Raw genomic sequence first — 21,595 nt, 5'->3', positions numbered from 1 at the left:
AAGTGTAGCAAACATGATGTGGGAAATCAAGGCTTCCAGTAAAATACTGTTGACACTTGAGCTGGCAAACCCCGAACCCTTCACAAAGCTGTTAGATGGATCAAAGTTCATCACTGCCCTGCCACGTAGTGTGTACTCTCAGATGCAGTCAAGGTTTTTGGCAGCAGACCAAAGGAAAATAATAAAATAAATTATGCATGATTAAAATTCAGAAGACTCTCACGCATGATGATGGCACTCTTGAAATTCAGGATGCCCGGAAGTTTTGGATATGGCTGACATGTGGGTTATTTCATGTTGCTATAATGTCAAGAGTACCATGAAAATACTGGCTTCCGTATTGATTGGCCTGCCATATTTTTACTGCACTTCTTAGCGATAGTAAATGGGATGACAGTGGGTCTTTTTAGTCCCATTTAAGACCGATGTTGCACTGAGCTAGGAATTTTAGATAACCAGATTCACATCTCACCCTCATACTAAGAAACCAAAACCATCCTCTCTAAAGGCAGACAATGGGTGGATGAGAAAACACAGGCACTGATGGGTAAGGTGACTTTCCAAGGTTATTCCTGTGTCACAGCAAGGAACTGAAGTTGTGTCTCCTGGCTGGCATGTTTAAATATCCATTGAGTTAAATTCTTTAGTGCTGTTAGAAGCAAGGTAAATCAGATAAATTGGAGTATTCGGAAAAAAGAGATTGACTTTCGCAAGAAGAAAGGTTCTGCAAGTCCTGTAATTAAATGACTGTAAATATTAATAAAATAATGACTCTTAGATGACATTTTTGTATCTCTTAAAATTAACAGAGAAAGACAATGTATTCCCACTTTATTCCAAATAATCAGTGTTCTAGAAGCTGTTTTCTATAAGATTTTCCCTCCCACAGAGAAGTCAGTGAAGGCAAGAGGAAGGAAACATGCTGAACTGACGACCTTCAGTGATTTTCAATATTGACACAGCAGTGCTGGGATTTGCAGCTGCCACATGGTCGGCTGTGCTCCTGCTCTGCTTGTCTTTCAAGCTGAGAACAAAACTCAAGTAGCCCAAGTCCAGCATCATGATCCTTGCAGGACAAACGGAGCAGACCTCTCACTAACTGCTCCTGTCTCTGTCAACGCTTCTTGGCTCCTTTAGCCATTACATGCATTCAATTGCACCCGCTAGGTGCTGAGATTTAATAGCTCATATAGGCTCTGTGAGGGCTGTCCTTTGATTACAAGTGTTGTGAGGCAACTAGCGGGTCTTGATTCCTAATTTGCACATCATGCGAATATATACACCAGTGTGGGTCACTAAAGAGTGTTATTCTGGGCTCACATGTGGAATTACGCACCCAGATTGCGATAGTAGCCATCTTTGAAACTTCAAACACATGTCTACTGATTGTTTAGTGAATCACTGTGGATGCAAAAAGTTATATGAAAGCAAATCATTATCATATTAATAGCAAACCTGTTCATACATATCATGAGAAGCCCTCTCTCATGGTTGTTACGCATGATAGATGATTGCAGTTGAATTGTAATTGGGACAAGAGAGAGAAGTTTTTCAGTGCTGCCTATCTAGAGTTAAATAATTTTAGTGTTGTAAAACAGAGACAAGCTGGCAAATGAAGAGTTATACATGAAGAAATCCACATTTGTATGCATTGTATGCATTAAGCATTGGGTGTGTGTCAGGGATGCAGGGTGGGGGGGGGAAGGAGTGCACCATCAGAGTGTGCAGTGAGCACACAGAAAATTTCCACTCATAGGCTCTTTAAAGATCAGAAACAATGCTTTTGCAAATGATTTTCCAGTGTTATCTTAGTTTAAGCCTTACAATTAGTTCATAAAAGGCCATTTATTTATTTGTTTCCTTATTCTTTACATTCCTTTAATGCCAAATGGCATTTTTTTCTTTACTAATGGCACTGTAGTCCAAAAAGAATGGGAACAGCAGTAAGCTTATTAAAATTTTAAAAAGCCTCTGAGGTAAAATAGCAAGGGATAGTTGACTATGCTATTGATGATTTTGGAAGGTTGGTTTTTTTTTTTCTTAAACTAATTTGTTTTCAAGGAACCTGCAACATTCTCAAACATGGAGAATATGTTTTCAGGCCAGAGGGGATATATTTCTTAGAAAATCCTGGGAACAGCAAGAAAAAAACCCAATAATTATGGTGTAAGTTCCCTTCTTTTGGGTAGTTGCTTTTTGTGACTAAGCAACTAACACAGTGAGAACTCAGTGATTCTAGAATTGCTTTAGGTTAACTCCCAAGACTGAAATACTCAAGTCGGTCAAAGAACTAAAATAAAATCTAGGAATAAAATAAGACGTTCTAAACACTCACGATTTGAGGAAAAAATAAGTTTGTATCTACAGTTTTGGGAGTTCTATGCAAGTATTTACATTACCATTTTACCCCGGAAAGAAAAAATCTTATGCATTCTAATATGAATATTGAAAGCTGAACAGCAGTCTAAATACTAAGAGAATTTATTCATACCAAACAAGTTTTTCAGTACCAAATTAATTCCAAAACTTCCTTAAAAAAGAAGAATCAGCTCTCTGGCTAGTAAAATATTTATATATATTACACTCTAGAAACATATTATTTATGAACCCAAACAGGAAAGATTGCACCTGGTGACAAAAATTTCATCTAGCTAGTAAGAGAGCAAATTGCTGTTGAATTACTAATGCAAAAGCAACCAGGGCAACACAAATTATTTGCTTAACAAAATTATAACTTATCGGTGAGCTGAACTGCCGTATTTCACCAACACAGTCCAAATAAATGCTGTACAATATTACTATTCAACAGAGGGCAATTAGCTAAAAACTGGACCTTAAAGTTTACAATACAGCAAGAAGAAGATAGAGTGTTTGCCTGAGTAAAGGTGAAACACACCAAGAGTTATTAAAAATTTAGATATTACGGATGGCCATGTCCTGTTCTTAAAGCTTCTAGATAAACAAGATTTATCTGATCATGGCACTGTTTACTGTTTCGTTTGGTGAAAGCATAAATCTTTGCACCTGCTTATCAATATGTTCAAACTTCCTTTTTCTTGCTATTTAAAACGTAGGTAATATTCCCTGGAGGCTGTTGTGTAATATTTAGTTAAGTTATTTACTTTCATTCTCTAAAATTGCAAGCCACCTAAATCAGAGCCCCCTAGTCAGTACTTCAGCGGTAAAAAGTTAAATTTAATACTCGTTTTATGCCTGCCTATACTCCAGGAATTCATTTCATAACTCCTGGGTGGTGATAAACATGTTTAGACTGTCCCGCTCCAGCCTCCCTAAAGATGTTTGTTTCGTTTCATTTCGTGGGGAGAGAAGAAGAGGGGAAGTCAGTCAATGCGCGTGTGTACCACGTATGCATTCCTTTTCATTCGCTGCTCTTTACACCATAGTTATTATCTTCTCCTTTCAGTTACTCCTTATCTGCTCTTTGGACTTGAGGAATTACTTTACGTTGATGCAAAAAAATAAAAACGTAGTGAATCATACCTTATACGGAGAGAGTTTCCAAATAATTTTAACTCTATCTGAGTGGTTTTTTATGAAAAGAAAAAAAAGAAAAAAATATCCTAATTGGGCCTGATAAATGAAATTAATACAAGCTCAGACCAAAGCCAAAGTCATTTGATCCTAATGCATATTTATCTCATTACATTAACACACATTAAGGTTAGCTGGATGCCTTAACTGTGCATTTCCGTGCCTTGCATTTCTTTTACATTTAACCGTAACTCTGAATTAACTGAGTTTGTAATATTTGTTTGGGGGATATGTCAATTTTATGTCAATTTTTTAATCTTAAATTGTATTTTTTAAATGTTATCTTCAAATTTATTCCATTATTTTTTCTGAGTGTGTGTGCATGAGAGAGACAGAGACAGAGAGACAAACGGTCTCTGGGGATTTATAGAGCAAGCAGAAAAGAAACAAAAAAACAGACGTGAAGAAATAATTGTCAAATGTATTGTAACTAACGATATTCATCTAGTCACTGCTCAACTCAGTATTTTTAACACATTTTAAGTACTTAAACATGTTAAAAATAAATCTAAATATCCTATTTTATATCATTCCAAGATCACACAGTTTTTTAATTGAGAACAAAATAGTGTGATAAATTGAATGAAAGAAATGTTGCATTTGAAGAGGTGTAACATACTGAGTATACAATAAGAGTTACCAGAAGATGGTAGGCACGCTGTGTATGTACATGACAGCAAATAAAGGATAAATCTCTGACCTTTTAATTTACGTGTTCCTTTCAAAAACGTAGTGATCTTTCAGGAATAATTAAAAGTCCACGTATCTGCGTATGGGGAGCTTTCCTTTTTCCTCCATGAAGGAAAAATTTAAGGTCATTAAATGGAGCTACAGGCATAGAAAACGTTCCTGTCCCATAAAAAAATAAATAGAAAGAAACAGGGAAGAACTTCAGCTGATGTAATTTCAGGTGATTCCACTGAAATGGCTCAATAGAGACATTGATTTTAAGGTGAAGAAGGCCTATTAGACCATCCTAGTCTGACCTCTGGCATAACGCAGGCCACGAAATTCCATCGACATACTCCCGTTGAGCTGATAGCTCTCTTGATTCACTCAGGATGAGGATTTGGCTCTTAATTTCTGGAAAGATCAGTCGATTTGCTCCCAAGGAGGTAGAATTTCATGAAGGAGCTGTGATATTTGATTCAGTATTTGCAAAATACATTTACAGTTCTGATGTGTGGTGTCTGTAAAGGTGTCAGTAGCTCACACTGGCTTCTCAAGGCAAGGATTCAGTGCAAAAGAGAGAAAGGCAGCGTTTCAAAGAAAACGGAAACCTTTTTGGAATCTCAAGCTGACACCAACACAAGTCTAGATGACAAGGTCAAATGGCAGATGTCTTTGTTGCTGAATATAAAAAAGGGTCATACATGTGGTGAGTTTCTAATTTTAAAGAGAATTTTAACTGGCAGCTTGCAATAAGACATGAAACAGGAACACAGAAGAAGCCTAGTCATCTACAGAAATAAAGAATTCACCTTGTAAATGGCATGAATGTCAGGCATGGATACAAAAACAGAACGAAGGCACATAGCATTTATTTCTTAAAAGATCAGATAGCCCTTCATGAAATAATTTGCTTGCTCAGTGGCTGAATTTTCTGAGGCTGAGATCAGTTTTTTCTCGCTCTCTACAGTTCAAAATAAACAGAAAGTGTCACTGGCTTCAGATAAGCACATGCTTGTGTTTAAGTAGACATAATAAATGTGGTTAGCTTAAAAATGGAATATTTGTGGTGATGAAAGCCAAAAGTACTTTGATGAAGTAATAGTGGGAGGAGAGAGATGTTAGTTTAAAAATGAGAAACCTGCATATTCCAATCATCTTAGTTCTTCTCTTACCTTGATGAAGTTTCTCTGAACCAATTAAAGTCATTATGGCTAGTTTTAAAAAGAAGTAGACTTAGATTTTTGGAGTGATATTAACCTGGATATAATGCTGCAGTAGTCTCAGAGGGGAAGTTGGACAGAACAAGCCAACGGCAAGAATGGATAACCTAGATTTTAACAGAAGCTGGGCACTTCTGAATAGTCCATCAGGAGCCAAGACCTATGAGCCAGCTGCTGCAACCAGAGTTGACAGACAGGCCGATAAAATAAGAGACAATCCTATTTTTTTCTCAAGTGACCCAACATCCCAGTAAAAGAGCCTAAGTTCCCATTTCTTGCTCTGTGTCTACCCTAACACACCTAGCCATTTTAACCCAGCATATTGAAACCAACCCATAGGTTATTCAGAGATCACATAGTAGCCTATTAAGCTGCTAACTGCTCCAGCTGGCTCTGTCACAGGGGAACACTACTGGAGCCCTTAGAGATCTGGAGGACGCTAAAGTCGAAAAGAGTTCTGTCAGTCCCAGCAATGCACGAGAAGTGCATTGTGTGTGCGTGCATGCGTGCATGTGTGTGTGTAGGAAGATGCAAGAGGGAGAAAAGGTGGTGAGGAAAGGGATCGTGTGCTGCATTTTTGTGCATGGCATTGGACAAGAATAGCTGCAGAGCTTTGATTTGAAGTATATCACATTCAGAGGAGAACACAGAATATGTATCTTCTCTACCCAGTTAAGCCCGTAGGACAGTTAGGCATCTGCATATGGTGTTGCCAAACCCCCGTGCACTCAGCATGTACTTGCCCACGGGTAGCTTGTAGATAATGGAAAGGACGATGTTGCCAAAATCCTCCCTCCTATCTCTCAGACCTTTATTATCACTGAGGCAAATGCTCTCCACAAACACGTTTTGAAGAAGTAAGCAGTCTTCTGCTTTGATTTGCCCAGAAGTCAGACCACTCACCTGGAAACTGAGCTTCCCAGTCCTCCTCTGTGTATTTGAAATTAAATCCACATCTCTCAACAGCTATAAGGGCGCCCTGACCATCCAGCTATTGGATTTGGACAATGAAATTGCTACTCAGCGAAAGGAGCACTCTGGCAGATACTTCTGGCTAAAGCAAGTTTCCCTCACAAATGATGAATTCAGCTCTGTGTTCACTGAGGGAGTGCAGGCAGATTTCTATTCTGGCAGATTTATTTTATGTTTGAAGTTATTTTCCAATTCCTATGAATAATTCTTGGCTAGGAGCTTTTTCATAAGCGACTTATTGCAAGGCCCAGAAAATCAGTATATAGTGGGACATATTTTCCGCTTTTCTAAGTCAGCTTTGGTCCAGGGCTAACATGGAACTGTGCTGATTTAAAACTAGCTGAAAATTTAGCCCAACACATTTTAATAGGCTGTGAGAAGTCAAATATCTAATTCTGATGCATCAGTGAATAAGCCGAGCCCTTAGAATGAGACCTCAGATATAAAATAGTATCTGTATGTTCATTTGCCTCAAGTATCCAGTCACATCTATTTAGGTATGACAGTAAGTAAACCTAAAAAGGCTGCATAGCGACAGATATCATTTCATTTAAATACTGGTATATCTAATCACTGAATTTTAAGCTTTAATATCTAATCAGGTCATAGTAGCAATGCCTGAGAAAACAGATTAAATCCCTTTGTGAAAGACTTTAAAACGCAAGATAGAGGTAGGAACCTTTAGCTAATTAGATTATCCTTTTTGTCTGCTACTTCAGTAATGCTGAAAGATAGGTCATTTCTGTATTGGAGGGTGCAAAGAGTTGACCGGACATCGTTCTGGGCAGGAAGAAGCTTTAAAAGCAGAAGTTAAGTATCCTTGTGGCAGCCAATATCTGCTGCCGCATACCTCACACTCCCGCCTCACTCTGCATGCGGAGGGGATGCATTGCTGCATGCGCACAAGTGGTTACAAACACATTGCAGAGGGTCCCTGAGTCATTGTAATTGTAGGGATGCTTCATAGCTGTGCTTATGGCTGCAGACAGTTGTAATGCTGCTCACAGCGGGGTGAGGGAATAAGCAGAATTTGTAGAGAACAGCATCTGCTGAGTTTGAACCTGCACCACGGTTGCACTAATGCAAAAAGGTGCTCTTACTTGCACCAGTAAATCCACCCCAGTGTGCCTGTGTGCCCTGCTGGGCTATCTTTGGTCAGGTATTGTAGTGAAACTACGAGGAGGTTTTATCCCAGATCCTCATCATCCTTGACAAAATCCCATTTTGACTTGAAATCGGGCTGGCAGTCCCTATCCCATATTTCAAATCAGTAAGCAGGGCTGTCGCTCACATTATCGCTGCCTCCCAAGAACGGAGGAGTCCCTGGGGTGCTGGCTGGTGGGGGCTTCCCGTGCATTGTTGGACGCAGAGCTTCACTGTGGGTGAAGACTACTTCAGCAGAGGGACAGTATAGAGGTCTTGCTACCGTTTTAATCTCTCTTAGGCGCAGGAAAGGAAGAGTTAGCATTTAGCATTATGGAGACATCATATGAGCCTTTAAACAGAATTGTCTTGTTTGGGACAGACAAACACATGTGAAAACGCCCTTTTCACATACCCCTGCCTTTTAGAAAAACTAAAGCAGTGGTACAAAGCCCGTCCCGAATACGAGGCTTTGAAGAGTCAGTTTTGTAACAGGCAAGGTGTGCAGCCTTTAGCTGGATATGCTGATGATAGGAGGCACTGGGATGGTGTTTAAGGCACCCCAGGTACTCACTGTTTTAAATAATTTACAATATAAATCATTTGCTGTCGTTGCATGTGCCTCAGGTCACAGCCAAGCCATCACCCACCTATGGGTTGAGGGCCCAGCTATGATTTTTTAGCACTGCCTCTGCATTAAAGTTTTGAGTTGCTAGTTCTCAATTTTCCTAAGCAGATACATGGCAGAAACCTATTTCGCCACCAGCCTCCCTTAGTTTTTCAACTAGCATTATCTTTTTTCTGCATTAACACACAGGGGCTATAGCTGTGTATTTGAACTTCATTTTCTTTCACATATTTGCTTCCCTTCTTCTGAACTGCTGTACTAGAAGCTGGGCAGCCCAATAGAGAAAAACCCAGTCCCCAAACCTTATAAAGACTAAAGCAGTTTTCTGCGGAGAATGTTAACAAATGGCCTCATTGCGTCCAGGAGAATTCTTCTCAGGTATGTTCCTTGTTCTCATAAAAATAGGCATCTTGTATTGCCTACCAACTCCAGCGACAAACTAAATTCACCTAAGGAAAAACTTACATTTATTCTTACCTCACTAGATTTAAGGACATGCCACTACATATTGGAAATCTGCCTTTTCTCTTCTAAAAAAAAAAAAAATTACCAGCACTATTCTGAAATGTACTGCGCAGAAAACTGTTTTCTCACTTGATAATGAGTCTTATCATTTAGAAGTCAGGTCGTGACTTCTAGATATAAGTGCCCGCCTTTACTCAGCTAGATAAAAGTTTCTCGGTTTTCAGGGGTGCTCACCAACCAATTCTTTTGTTGATTTCATTGAGCATTATCATACTTGGCAACTCAGAAAAATTCAGGTCTGCCTTAACTGGGATGTGTAATCGTGCCTAGCTTTAGGCAACCACAGAATAAAAAAAATTATATTAGTTTTGAAAAGTCTGTAAAGGACTCAGAGTAACAATTCTAGCAAATCCCCCACATCCAACTTTCTGGTGTGCATTTAACATGGTCTGAAATTTAACCACTGTTAGGAAGAAGGAGACCTAGGGGAGCACTAGTGCATTGGCAAGGTGATAAACTACTGGTAGTATAATCAAACTGTTACAGCACAGAACTGAGAATGCGGAAACACAGCTTCTGATCCTGACCTGATGCATGGCTTTAGGAAAGTAGTTTCAGTCCCTCCTCTCAGTTTACTAGCTAATAAACGGAGAACAGTAAGTTATTCTAAGGATGCTGTGATGTCTAATTCACTTTAGTCAAGCATTTTGAAGACTGACGTGCTAAGCACATTTTTTTTATACTACTAGCAGAAGTAAAAGAAATCAATTAGGTGTGAGGCTAGGTTTTGGAAGACAGAGCCTCAGCCCCTGAATTATTCTGCATGCTTCTTGTACACAAGTCTTTCAGGTCCAAGTTTTCAAATGTATATCATGAGTTTCAGCTGAAATTCACCAACTTGACACCCTTGTTGGTCTATGCATCTTCTTCAAAATGAAGTAGAAGCTCCTCCATACTTTCCTCACAATGCTGCTGTGTCACATCATTAAAAACTGAGAGATTTTCTAGTATAAGAAGTTGTATGTGTACATACAGCCTTTATATCTTTTTGAATGTTTAGAAGCTTCAGCTTTGTTTTTGTGCAAACTTTTTTAGCCTCTGTGGAACACCAGAACAAGTTTGCTACCTGCAACATGCGACAGGACAGGGTAATCAAAAATGAGGTGGCGGTGAATAAAGCATTTAAATGACATACTGAGGCTTTAGAACCAGTGCTGAGAAAAACCTAGGTAAGTTGTCACTTAATATTCTTTCAGCATCGCTATTTGGAGGTTTGCATTTTGGAAAATATCAGGACATCACAAAGGTCATCAACTTCATTGCAATTAAAGTTGGGATGTAAGATGTTCAAGAAATTCACTTGAACTGTGGATTTTCTAAATCTGTAGAAATCAAATTTTCTGCATTTTGTGTTTGGAGATATGATCTTCACATTTCTTGACAGGACTTCTATATTCTTTCTCACATCCTCAATATTATATTATTATTTTGCCTAATCTGCCTGTTAAACTGCGTATTCTGCCCAAGGACTTTAGATAGATCCCTGACAAACTCAAAAGGTTAATGAAAGTATCTGCTTGTGTTTCCAAAACCATGTAATGGTTTCCTATAATTTGGTGAAATAGTTCTAGTTCTACGGATGATTATTAATACAACAAATGGTAAAATACTCCTTAACCAATTTACGTTCCTGAAATACAGGAAACACATTCTGACAGCCTCGTATGTGAGGCACTGGCTAATATAACTGTTCACCATATTCTTGGGGGTGGAGGTACTGAATATAGAAGTGTGTTAATTGGTTCAGTCAACCCTATGGATATTGCTATACTGATGGCTTACCTCCAACAGTGTTCACTCATAATTAGAAAACTAAAGCATATTTTGAACATGACATTTGAAAAGCCAGTAGTGTTAAACTAGACCTCCAGGTAGCAGAAGGAGCAGGAAAGACTTACAGAAGATGCAGATTTTAGCCCATGTCATAGAAAAAAACAGACAGTTTTTTTTGCCAAAGAGCTTTTTTTGAAAATGACAAGGAAAGAATTTAATTAAATGAAGCGCTAGCTTAAATTTTGGACTAACTATTTTAATGACAGGGGAAAAAAGCGCAGTTAATCGATATCATCTATAGCAATCTCTAAACGTCTGTTTTCAAGATGGGATTGAACTAGAAATGTCAAATCAAAGGGAGAGAGCAGTTCCTGTAGATATTTCTGCTCCATCAAAACCAGGAAGTACTAGAATTCATGTGAAAAAATTTATTTGCTTGTCAGCTTTGTCATTTGATATTACAGATTTGGATGATTCAGCTACACACAGGAATTTTAAGGTACTTACCTCTGCCCAGCTTTTTCCATGGCCATGATTTTTACAGTAATACTTTCTGACTGTATATTTGTAGCACACTGTATTTTTAAACTTTTCAAAAGCATTGCAACAATATGTATTAATTTCAGCAATGTCTGGTCTGCTCTCAGGCTAGAGGGTCTCCAGCACCCTCTTCTTTCATGCTCTAGTCTTCAAAACAGACAGGCATGAAATGTTTGACAAGTGTCCTCAACTCCTGATGAAAATTAATGGAAGACTGTAACACAGCCAGTTGTCTTTGTAAGGGAGTGTGTGGAGAGCAAACAACCCATCCAGCTAATTTACAGAGTTTAAAGATGAAAAGCACCATCAGACTATCTAGCCTGACCTCTTCTATTGTAGTTCATGAGAACATATAGCTGAAAAGAACCTCTGTGAACCTATGAAGTCCGGGGTCCATTACTGTGGGCAGCTGTATCACATAATTGTCCTAAAAAACCAACATTCTCCTCAGAGTATCCCTGTTGCTCTTAATGAAAGGCTGTTTTAGGTCCTCTGTAATGCTTAGAAGCTTCTCCCATCTCCAGCCTGCTTTTACCCATGATGAGCTCACATCCACACAGGATTCTTCAAGCCTTACAACGCTCTCTATTATATTCTCCTCTCAGACTTACATCCCTAAATTAAATATGCCAAGCACTTTTAGGCTAATCTTGAAGAAAGATTTTCTGTTCCCCTTTTTTGCCAGGCAGCCCCCTGTTGCATCTCTTTCAGTTTGATTAACAGGAATTTTCCAAAAGGACTTCCAGTTCCAATGTAATGACCACAAGAAACAGAAACTGGACACTCCTGCATTGCTGTGCTCCAGTGGCCAGCAGCTCTGTGCTCCCCACTGCTGTTCTTCTCTTCACCGTGCCTTCAACTTCCAGACATAAGGTCCTGACATGCTTTCCCTTGGAGCATTAAACAGACATTTAGCTCTGGCATTTTCTCAGTGTACTCTGTGACCACGTCACCTTTTAACAAACTGGATTCCAACTTTGTTAGGCATAGAATTTTTTCAGATTTTTGAGCCACAATTTGGTGACTATTTATTACATAGTCCCCAGTTTTTAAATATCTTTCAAATAATGTAGACTCTTGGAGTATAATAATATTCAGTAGCATTCTGACAACACTGTATCTGCAGAGACAAGTCACCTCCATGCAGCCCTCTACCCTGTTTATATACTCAGAGATCACATTAAGTCTTTTTTTCTGTTGCTACACAACATCTTTGGAAAGGGATGATGAATTGTTCACTCACCATGACCCCTAGAACTTTCTCAGAGTCTCGTCATTAAGGGAGATATTATTCCACTCTTTAGCGAATGCCTGCATTTCTTACTCCAAAGTATATAGCTTCAAATTTTATTGCACTAAAACACATTTTATTTGAACGGATTGAGTAACCCATATTTCTTTATGTAATTATCTTACCGTCATTTAGCACTCCATCAACTGTTGTATCATCAATATATATATATTTTTAATCAATGTATGAGATTATTTTTATGACAATCAGATGAGCCATGAAAATGTTCAGTAGTTTAGACAGGGTGTCGATTCCCAATGACAAGCCCTAGCAACATGCCCTAAGTTGCTGTTGACAGTCTTTTATAATTTGTAACATAGCTGACTTTATCCATTGTAACATATACTTTATTTGTATTGTGAAGGACCACTAAATACGTTTCATCTAAGCACAATTACCTTCATCAGAAAGAAACATTTTTCTGAAAGAATGAAATCAGATTTTTAACAAGACTTATTTTCTATGAAAGTAATCTTGACTCCTGTCATTTATCTCTGTCTCAGCTGACACTGCATCAGGGGAAAGCACTCTGAGTGTTGCTAACAAAAGTATTTTGTACCTCTGCTACTTCTTATTCATGGCTTGGACACAATAAAAGGTTAGTTAGCTCCAGCCATCATTGCTTAGTCTAGTTTTCAGGCAGCTCTTAACAGAATACTCTGACCTCACACTGAAATGAGCACTTAGACATAAATGTCTGTTCTCTGCTTCTAAAATGCTAATTTGAGTGTCCAGATGGGATCTGGGCGTCTTATTAAGGAGCCAATATTTAACAACTGGGCTCCAAAGTGTAGCTTTAAAAAAAAATTGCATTAATTCTCCTATATTAGCATAACTGCAATTCATTTTTGGTCTTGCTGTATTGATCTTTGTGCCAAAACTTTCACTAGAGCAAAGAACGGGTTCATTTGCAGCTGCAGCTCTGTCCCCTGCTGCTTCACAATAGTGTTAAATGAAGTCTTCATGCCACCCTCCTTACATATGTTTTTCAGGTGGTTGCTAATCACCCTTTAGCTCTGAGGGAACATGGCAGCAAAAGAAAGGTCACTAGAAGGTTTTCTGTTCTTTTAAGTCCTTTCCACCAGTGATTATACGGCAATTATAATTGTACTCCTTGGTTGAGAGGTAAGACATTTCAGGTTTTAGAGGCAGATCCCTCTCCCATGCCCTCTCCTCACTCCCACCAAAATGAAGCTTTAGGTATTTAAGTCCAAAATTGCAATTCAGCCTCCACCCATCAGACGATCAGCTTGCACTTGAATGCGAAGTGCAGCTCTTTCATGATCAGATAGGGTGGTCTGTCCTGCCTCTGCCTCTCTCACTCCAGAGAGCATCATTCCCTTTTTGATGGTATCAATGCATATTTTATCTCAGTGGGCCCAGCTTACCAAGAAATCCAGCTCGCTTTACATCACTGTTTTATCTTCACTATTTAGGACTTCAACGGGGCCTGCTAGTGAGGAATGCTCCCACATGGGACTGCTGAAACAACCTGGATTCAAAAACCTGTCTTCCTCAATGACAGTTCAAAGCTGGGGGACTATAAGGGACTATAATCACCAGCCAAAGATCAGGATGTGAATGGGTAGGTAGACCCCTTCTGTTGAAACTGATATGAAGACTGGATCCACAGAGTGAGAGGAATCAATATAAGGAACATGAGGCTGTTGCCTGTAGTCAGAGTAGATAACAAAAGTCAGCGTGCTCAGTGGAGCATTTATAAGGGGGAACGCTCAGGAGCATGTGTTTAACGTTTTACCTCTATAGGGGCTTTGCTGTCAGATTGAGATTAATATCACCAGAACTGCTCCTAAAGTGCAATACTTACATAGCTCACCACAGAGTTAGAGTTGTTGAATGATTCAGGTTAGGAGGGAGGCCTGAAGGTCATCCAGTCCAACCCGCTGCTCGGAGCAGGGCTGACTTCAAGGCTAGGTCAGGTTATTGAAGGTTTTTCCTAGTGAAGTTCTGAAAAAAACCCAGGTTGGAAATTCCCTGAGTTCTCAATTGTCTAACCACTCTCATGGTGAAAATCATATTCTGGATTTTTTTTTTTAAATCTAATTGAAATTACCATTGTTGAGGCTTTTATCTGTTGCCCCTGGTCTTTTTGCAGTTATAGCAGTAACAACAGTTAGATCCCCTTCTCCTCTCCAGGCCGAACAAACTCAGCTCCCCCATCCTCTCCTTATACACTGTGTTGCCCAGTTCCCGCATCATCCTGGTGGCCCTCCACTGGATTCTCTCCTGTTTGCTAATATCTTTTTTGTACTGGGTGTTGAGTGGGAGCAAAACTGAACACAGTATCCAAATGAGTACTCTCAATTGCTGAAAAGAGGGGGAAAATCACTTCCTTCAGCCTAGTGGTTACAGTCTTGCTAACGCAGCCCAGTAGGTGGCTGGCATTCTTCGCTGCAAGGACACTCCACTGACTCATATTTGACTTGTCATTCACCATTATCCCTCAGTCTGTGTCTGCAAAGCTGCTTGCTAGTGAGGCAGCTCCCCCGCCTGTGCTGTTTTATAGGTTTTTTCTTCCCTAGGCACAGGACTTTACATTTTCCTTTGTTGCATGAGGTTCCTGTTGGCCTCCTTCTCTAGTCCGCCAAGGGCCCACTGGTGTATCAACTGCTCCTCTAACTTGACGTCCCTCAAACTTGCTAAGGACGTAGTCTGTCCCATCATCCCACTCATTAATGACAACGTTAAACAGTATCTGCCCCCGGACCAACCGCTGAGGAACAGAGATGGAGGAGGCAGTGATAGCTTGCCTTCCGCGTTGGATCTCTTCAGTGGAGGACTCACCAGGACTACAGGAGACCTTTACTCAGAGCCTTTCTCTGAGTAAGAGGTGCTAAATCTGCGGTGTGAGATCCAGCCTCTTTAATATGCGTAAAACCAGCTGCATTTCTTAAGGGTTTTAGCATTCATGATAAAATGTCCCTGGTATACCAATGATTATTCAACGAGAGGAAAAACTGAAACCTGGAAGCTTTTCCTGCCTTGTGGCTACAGCATGGTCAACAGTACAATGCAGGTATGTTGGCGTCCGGAGTATAGTAAACATACAACAGGCCTTCTACAGCTTTGCAAGTTTGATCAAGAGATAAATGTTTATTTTCATAATTTGTTTTCAAAAATTAATTGTCATAAGCAGATACATTTTCCTTATATTGATCCCATTAGTACTAATCTTTTTGTATTGCTTTGAGATCCATGGATAGAACTAAATGTTATTATTGTGATCTTAAAGTACAATTTTTAGGAAAGCCTATTCCTCTCAGATTAGAAGTGTTAGATCTTTAAAGTAAGCAGAAATAATTATCACATTGATTTTATGAGTAGTTCCATTGAAATCGATCTTTGTGACTACCTGCATGCTTAAAAAAAAAAAAAGAAGTACCCTAGTGCTCTGCTGAAGAGAAGCTAAATTACCAATAAGCGCACTTTAGATGCCAACACTAGATTCAGTATAGTTTACTCCAGAATAAATTCTTTTGTAGTTATCACAAAATTGCACATATCCCCGGGAGACTAGTGCTGGTATTGACTTGACTTAAAACAAATATTCATTATTTTATATTAGGGCTTATAATAAATGAGCCTTCTGTGGAAAAAAAAATCTTAGAATAATGGAACTGATGATTTCTTCAGGCATCATATTCTAGCTCAGCTATAGAAATAACTATGCTAAATAAACCCTTCTCACTAGAATTTGTCTATGTGTGTGTGTGCACTAGCCTACATGTATTTTATGTTTTTTTTAAGAACACATTAAGCAAACCTTTGAACTCCAACTTCAGTTTTACATTCTTGCAACAACTTTTTGATAATAAGCTTTACAGGAAAGGTGCTAATATCAGGGATTTGAGAAACGAAGCACTAATAATATTGTATTCAAGGACAGGTTTCTAATCTAGGCAGCCTGCATACCGAAGACTTCCACTCTGGCCAGAGAAATGTATTACAACCTCTCTTAGAAATATCATGCTGTGATGACTCCTGCTCTAAGGCTTTTTTGAAGATCTCTCTGTACACTGCATCACGGGACGTGTGTGCTAAATGTACTCCTGGAGTGTTGCCAAAACCAGTTCAGGAGAAACATCTATCTTCAGTGTTGTGCTGGAAGACATCTCCAGTGGTATCCATTCCAATTTTAGAGCATCTTGCCGTTCAAACTGTCTCTGTAATCAATGGAGAGAGATAGGCATCTGTGAGGTGCAATTCATCTGACTATTTTAGGTATTTATCTTGGGATAAAATGACTCATGTCCTGGAGTTGCCCTTTTCTCTACAGAGATCGTAAAGTCTGCCTGGGAATTATCTCAGACATAGACATCTACACCACATGCCCAATGCCAGCTGAAATCTATTCTACCCTGTCTGCACCTGCAAGACTTGAAGGGGAGTATGCTGCATAAAATTACTTGTGGTTCTTCATAAAATGAACCACTCCATGAAGCCCAGAGATCATCTCTGCGTGGGGAAAAGGATAAATAGAAGTTGCAGACGTCACAAAACAAGTATTCCTGCCAGTTACAAATGTCTTATCCTAGCATTCCCTAGTAGTTTGCTGCTCAGGGATACGTGAAAAGGACATTTGGCTTTTTAAGGTCCATCTCCTCAAAAAGGAGGTTAGCATCACTGAAAGCAGGTCAGCAGTGTGTGGAGGAATCTCCCTCTGTACCATGTACATTCCAACTGTCTGTGATGAAGAAAAGTCTGTGATGAGACTGAATTTGACACTGTGAGACAGTTTCCGAATTCAGATGATCATATTAACTGTGGAGACAGACACCTACAAACCAGGTTAAATACAGAAAAAGAGTTCAATAAGAAAAGTATCTCAATTGTGCTCCATTTGTATTATAATCAGAATGGTTTTAGGGGAAAGGAACCAAACTTTTCATGCACCAGAAGATAAAGTTAAGCAAGGAACATTCAGAAGCACATTCATACAGTGAGCAAAAACCTATTTTCTTGGGTTTGGGGTTCTTTTTGAGCATGTTCATCTTCCCAAATTACAAGTCAAAATCTCAACTATACTAGCAATCCACTTGTCCCAAAACATTTTACTTGGATGTAGCTCAAATGTTTCATTTTGCTTTGACTACTCTTTGTTAATGTTGCTTAATTACTATAATGAATTTAAATTTTGAAAGAAAAACTATTTTCATCACTCAAAATGGAATATCCTACAAAAAATGTAAAATATAAGCCATCTGGAACACAGAAAACTTTTCTAGAATATGTCTGACCTCTCCCAACTAAATAGCTTTAGTTTTATCAAAACAATTAAAAGCTTGTTTGTCAGAAAATTCTTTCCAGTTCTAACAATCTCTGCTCCTTTTTCAGTTAAAAAAGAGGCCTAATTCTCTCTGTATTTCCACTGTCTTGGTCAGAAATGGCAGCAACATCTCAATTGAAATAGACTAGTACACCTAGGTGAAGGCCCAAGTGAAGAACTTCTGTTCTGATGCGTTTTCTACAACACGCAAGAGGTTACTAAGCAGCTGCTTGTCCTATACAGAAGGTTCTTAACCATTCTGTGTGTGTTCTGGTTTGTTGCTCACACACGTGCACATCCACTCAGAGATCTGGACCAAACTTGCAAACCTAGTGGCTTGCTTCCTATAAGGACAGACGCAGGTGGTAGCACAGCCTAGACTGCAGCTCGGACACCAGCAATAGTTAAAGTGTCTATCTTTTCCTTGACACTTTGGGCATGTCCTCTAATGCCGGCATGACTGGAAAGAGTCAGTTTTCTCATCAGGCCCTTAAAATGGTGCAGCTTCTCTGTCAGATGAGAAATCATTCAAAGAAAAGAAAGAATAAAAATTAAGATTATGCTACATCTTTTATGGAAAGTCCAGAGTGATTCAGTGAGGACTGTGAATTTAAGAGTATGATTCTTTCAATCTAAATAAAGTGATTCAGCAGGGCATCATCTCAGATTCTCTTTTTAAAGCTTTACAACTGCCTTTAAAACTTACGGATCAAAAGCAATTGTATTATCTTCCTGCTAAAGAAAAGTAAAGCAATTTAGTCTTTGATGTTTCATCTCCTTGTGCTGTCTTTTCTACCTGCCTGTGGGTACGATCCTGTCAGCTGTTGAGAGCCTCCCAAGTTGCCTGCAGCACTTAAAAGGGCCAGGCTGGTTCTTGTCTCCCTGTCTTGCAGTTAGAGTAGGGAAATCCTCCTCTTTTCATCTGTTTTGTGGTGCAAATGCTAGACCTGGACTCCAAAGATCCAAAGTCATCTCCAACCTCTGTCACAAAACCACCCAGGGTACCTATGGCCATGTCACTCCACTCCCTGCAACCTGAGTTCCCCTCTTAAGCGCTAGAGGTAGGCTTTGGTTATTCAATTATTTAAGATGTAAACTCTTCAAGACAAAGACTGCACTGCGCAAGAATTTCTCTGCTTAAATAAAACATTCTCCTTTCTCTATTTCTCTTTCAAGAAATGCAGTGCTTGCAAATAGACCTTTTACCCTTCCTGACCAATATGAACAGGGCGATTAAAGGCATGCAAGTTGCTTTTTCCTTTCTTTTTGTTGTGACTCATGCTACTTCAAATCCAAAAGCACTCAGACGTAAAATAATCCTTCAAGGCCAACCTAAACACACAGAAGTTCGGTGGATATATATGTTTTCATGTTTGTATATTTAAATTTACAATAAATGAATGCTGAACAAAAGTAGAATTTGATCCCGTCTGCAGACTAACAAGATGACAGCATGTGAGGACACATCTACAGGCTTGCTAATTTAATCTCACTTTCCTGCATACTTTTCCAAGTTAGAAAAAAATAAGCCTTAGTAATATATATGCACATGTCAAAACACACTCACTTTATTCATTCTGCTCCCTCTTACGCTCAAGGAAAATTATGTTCAGTTACCCTATTGACTTGAGTCAAGGTGTAAGAAATTGAGGAATTTGTTTTGCCTCACTGTCTTTCCCCAGTATTACTGCTTTTGCCCACAGAAGACACAACACTTTTAAGAAATGCCTCAAATTCCACTATCCCCATCACAGGCGGAGATCTTTTGCCATGCTGAAGATCTGCTACTGTCAGGAGATCCCACTGGAGGAACTGAGAAATCACTCTCTGATTTATTTGCAACAGATTGGGTCTTGCTTGAAACAATTCAGTCTTTTGTCTTACTCATAAGAGAAAGCAAATTTATTTTAGCTGTGTGTAATTTTAGCCAAAAAACTTGCACAAAAAAAGAGAAAAATCTCTGTTCTTCTAAATGATGGTTTTATTAAGTACTAATTCCAGCAGTTTTGCCTAACATCACAATAGGTGGGTGTTTTCCTGGAAACATCATCAGTCCCAGAATGGTTCACGTTTCTGTACCACATTCAATAAAATTTAAACTATCTGTTAAATAGAAAACACCTTCGATATGAAAGACTGTGAGAGAGTGATCTAAGAATACTTAAACTGCCTAGGACATTCTGGAAACCTCTGCCATAGGTTTTGTCATGTCTGTAGCATAAAAACATTGTGTGTGGAGACTGCATTTAAACTAGGTGCTTTGCAAATCTTAATGGCTACATAACTACTTAATGTCTCTCTAACACTGGCATTTTGTATAGGCCCTAAATTAGAAGACGAAACTATTTTTCTCTCTGTTTAGGTCCTACATCCAAAAGTTTTTGTGGAAAATCATCTAGATTGTGAATGTTTCTGGACTGAGATGGCAAAAATGCAGGATATCAGCTCTTTCACATTTTAGATGCTAGACAAGAATTTTTAAGAACTAAATGTTGAATTTGCATGCATACTGTGGCCATCCAGCACCTAAAACCTTTATAGATCTAATCACAGCTGTCCTTATTTTACCATCTTTTTTACTGTAATGCAGCTTTTGATGAAATATTTGTTTTCACATGGAATAAATCCAGAATACATAAAAAAATCAACGGAGGTTTTGCTGTAAACCTCATGAGGGTCAGCATTTCATCCCCATGTTTCAGAAACTGCCAAATTTAATGATTTCCTTACTAATATCACATTATTTTTAGTATCTTTAAAGCTTCATCTCTCAGAAGCCAGAGAAGTATGGGAGTCTCTCATTTTTCAAATATACATGCAGTTCACACAGGTACACATAAAACTTAGAAACATAAATCCTACAGCTACAGAGCTCCAAAATCAGATAAAATGAACACTAACTATATGATCTCTCAAACAAAATATACCCACAACCTTAAGACTTTTAAGCCTGAGTCATGTTAACTCAGGGCCTGGCAATGCAGAATGCATTCAGGACGTAAAAAAATTTTCACTTTATATGAAATAACTGGAAAGTCTGGATGATTTGTTTTGTTCGTAAATTACCATGTTTCAATATGCCATTTGCATGAAGGCTTGTAAACAAGATCACTAGGTGATTAAAAAAACACAGCAAAAGGCAATTTGGGGATTTAATTTGAAGGCTATTTGGCAAATAATATTCAGGACATTTTCTCCAGCTCTGCTGAGCAATCTCTAGGCAACTTTCAAAGTCCCCGCAAATCTGGTGGACAGTAGTAACTCCATCAATGACCCATCCCTGAATGACCAGCCAGTTAATGTTAAGCATGGTGTCTTTACTCTAGTATCGGAGGAAGATTACATATCCTTTGGAGGTGTTTTAACTCATTTCTGTGGAAGTAGAACTTTGGCAGCACAAGACAATGCACTACTGTTAGCATGTTTATTCATTTAGGGGGAAAATCTGCTTTCTATAGAAACAAAGCCATCAGTCTCATACATATTGACAAAGTGTACACACAGCCATGACTGCAAGTGGCTTTTCTGCTTGCCTGGACGTGTGCTGAGTATCACTGATCTTGAATGACGCTGGTTGAGAAACTCTTTTGTTGTTTTAAAAAAAAAAGTATCCGTGAACACAGAGGGCTTCTCAAATATTTATTCACGTGTTAGTGAAGCTCTAGTAGAAGAAGCAGCTCTTCATGAATATCCTAGTAACTTCAGTTAATTGGATTCTGCCCCCCTCCACAGCAAATCTCTGAAAAAAAGACAAAAAAGCCAAAGAAGAGCCCAGCATCCCCTTTAAATTGCTTTCTCAATTGATTAATGATGCCACGAGAGAAAAGATCATATTCAGCATAGTCTTCCTAACCCTATTAATCTGAGAAAGATCCTTAATGTCTTACCTGGTGGGAAGAGTAGGAGAGATCTAAACTGGACATGGCTTCTGCAGCTTCTGGATTCTTGGAAACACGAGGCCAGTAACTAGAGCAATGAGCCTTTCCTTCATA

The sequence above is a fragment of the Struthio camelus genome, chromosome 2, assembly GCF_040807025.1.
Source record: "Struthio camelus isolate bStrCam1 chromosome 2, bStrCam1.hap1, whole genome shotgun sequence".
Classification (NCBI taxonomy): Eukaryota; Metazoa; Chordata; class Aves; order Struthioniformes; family Struthionidae; genus Struthio; species Struthio camelus.
Note: the sequence above shows the minus strand (reverse complement) of the source record.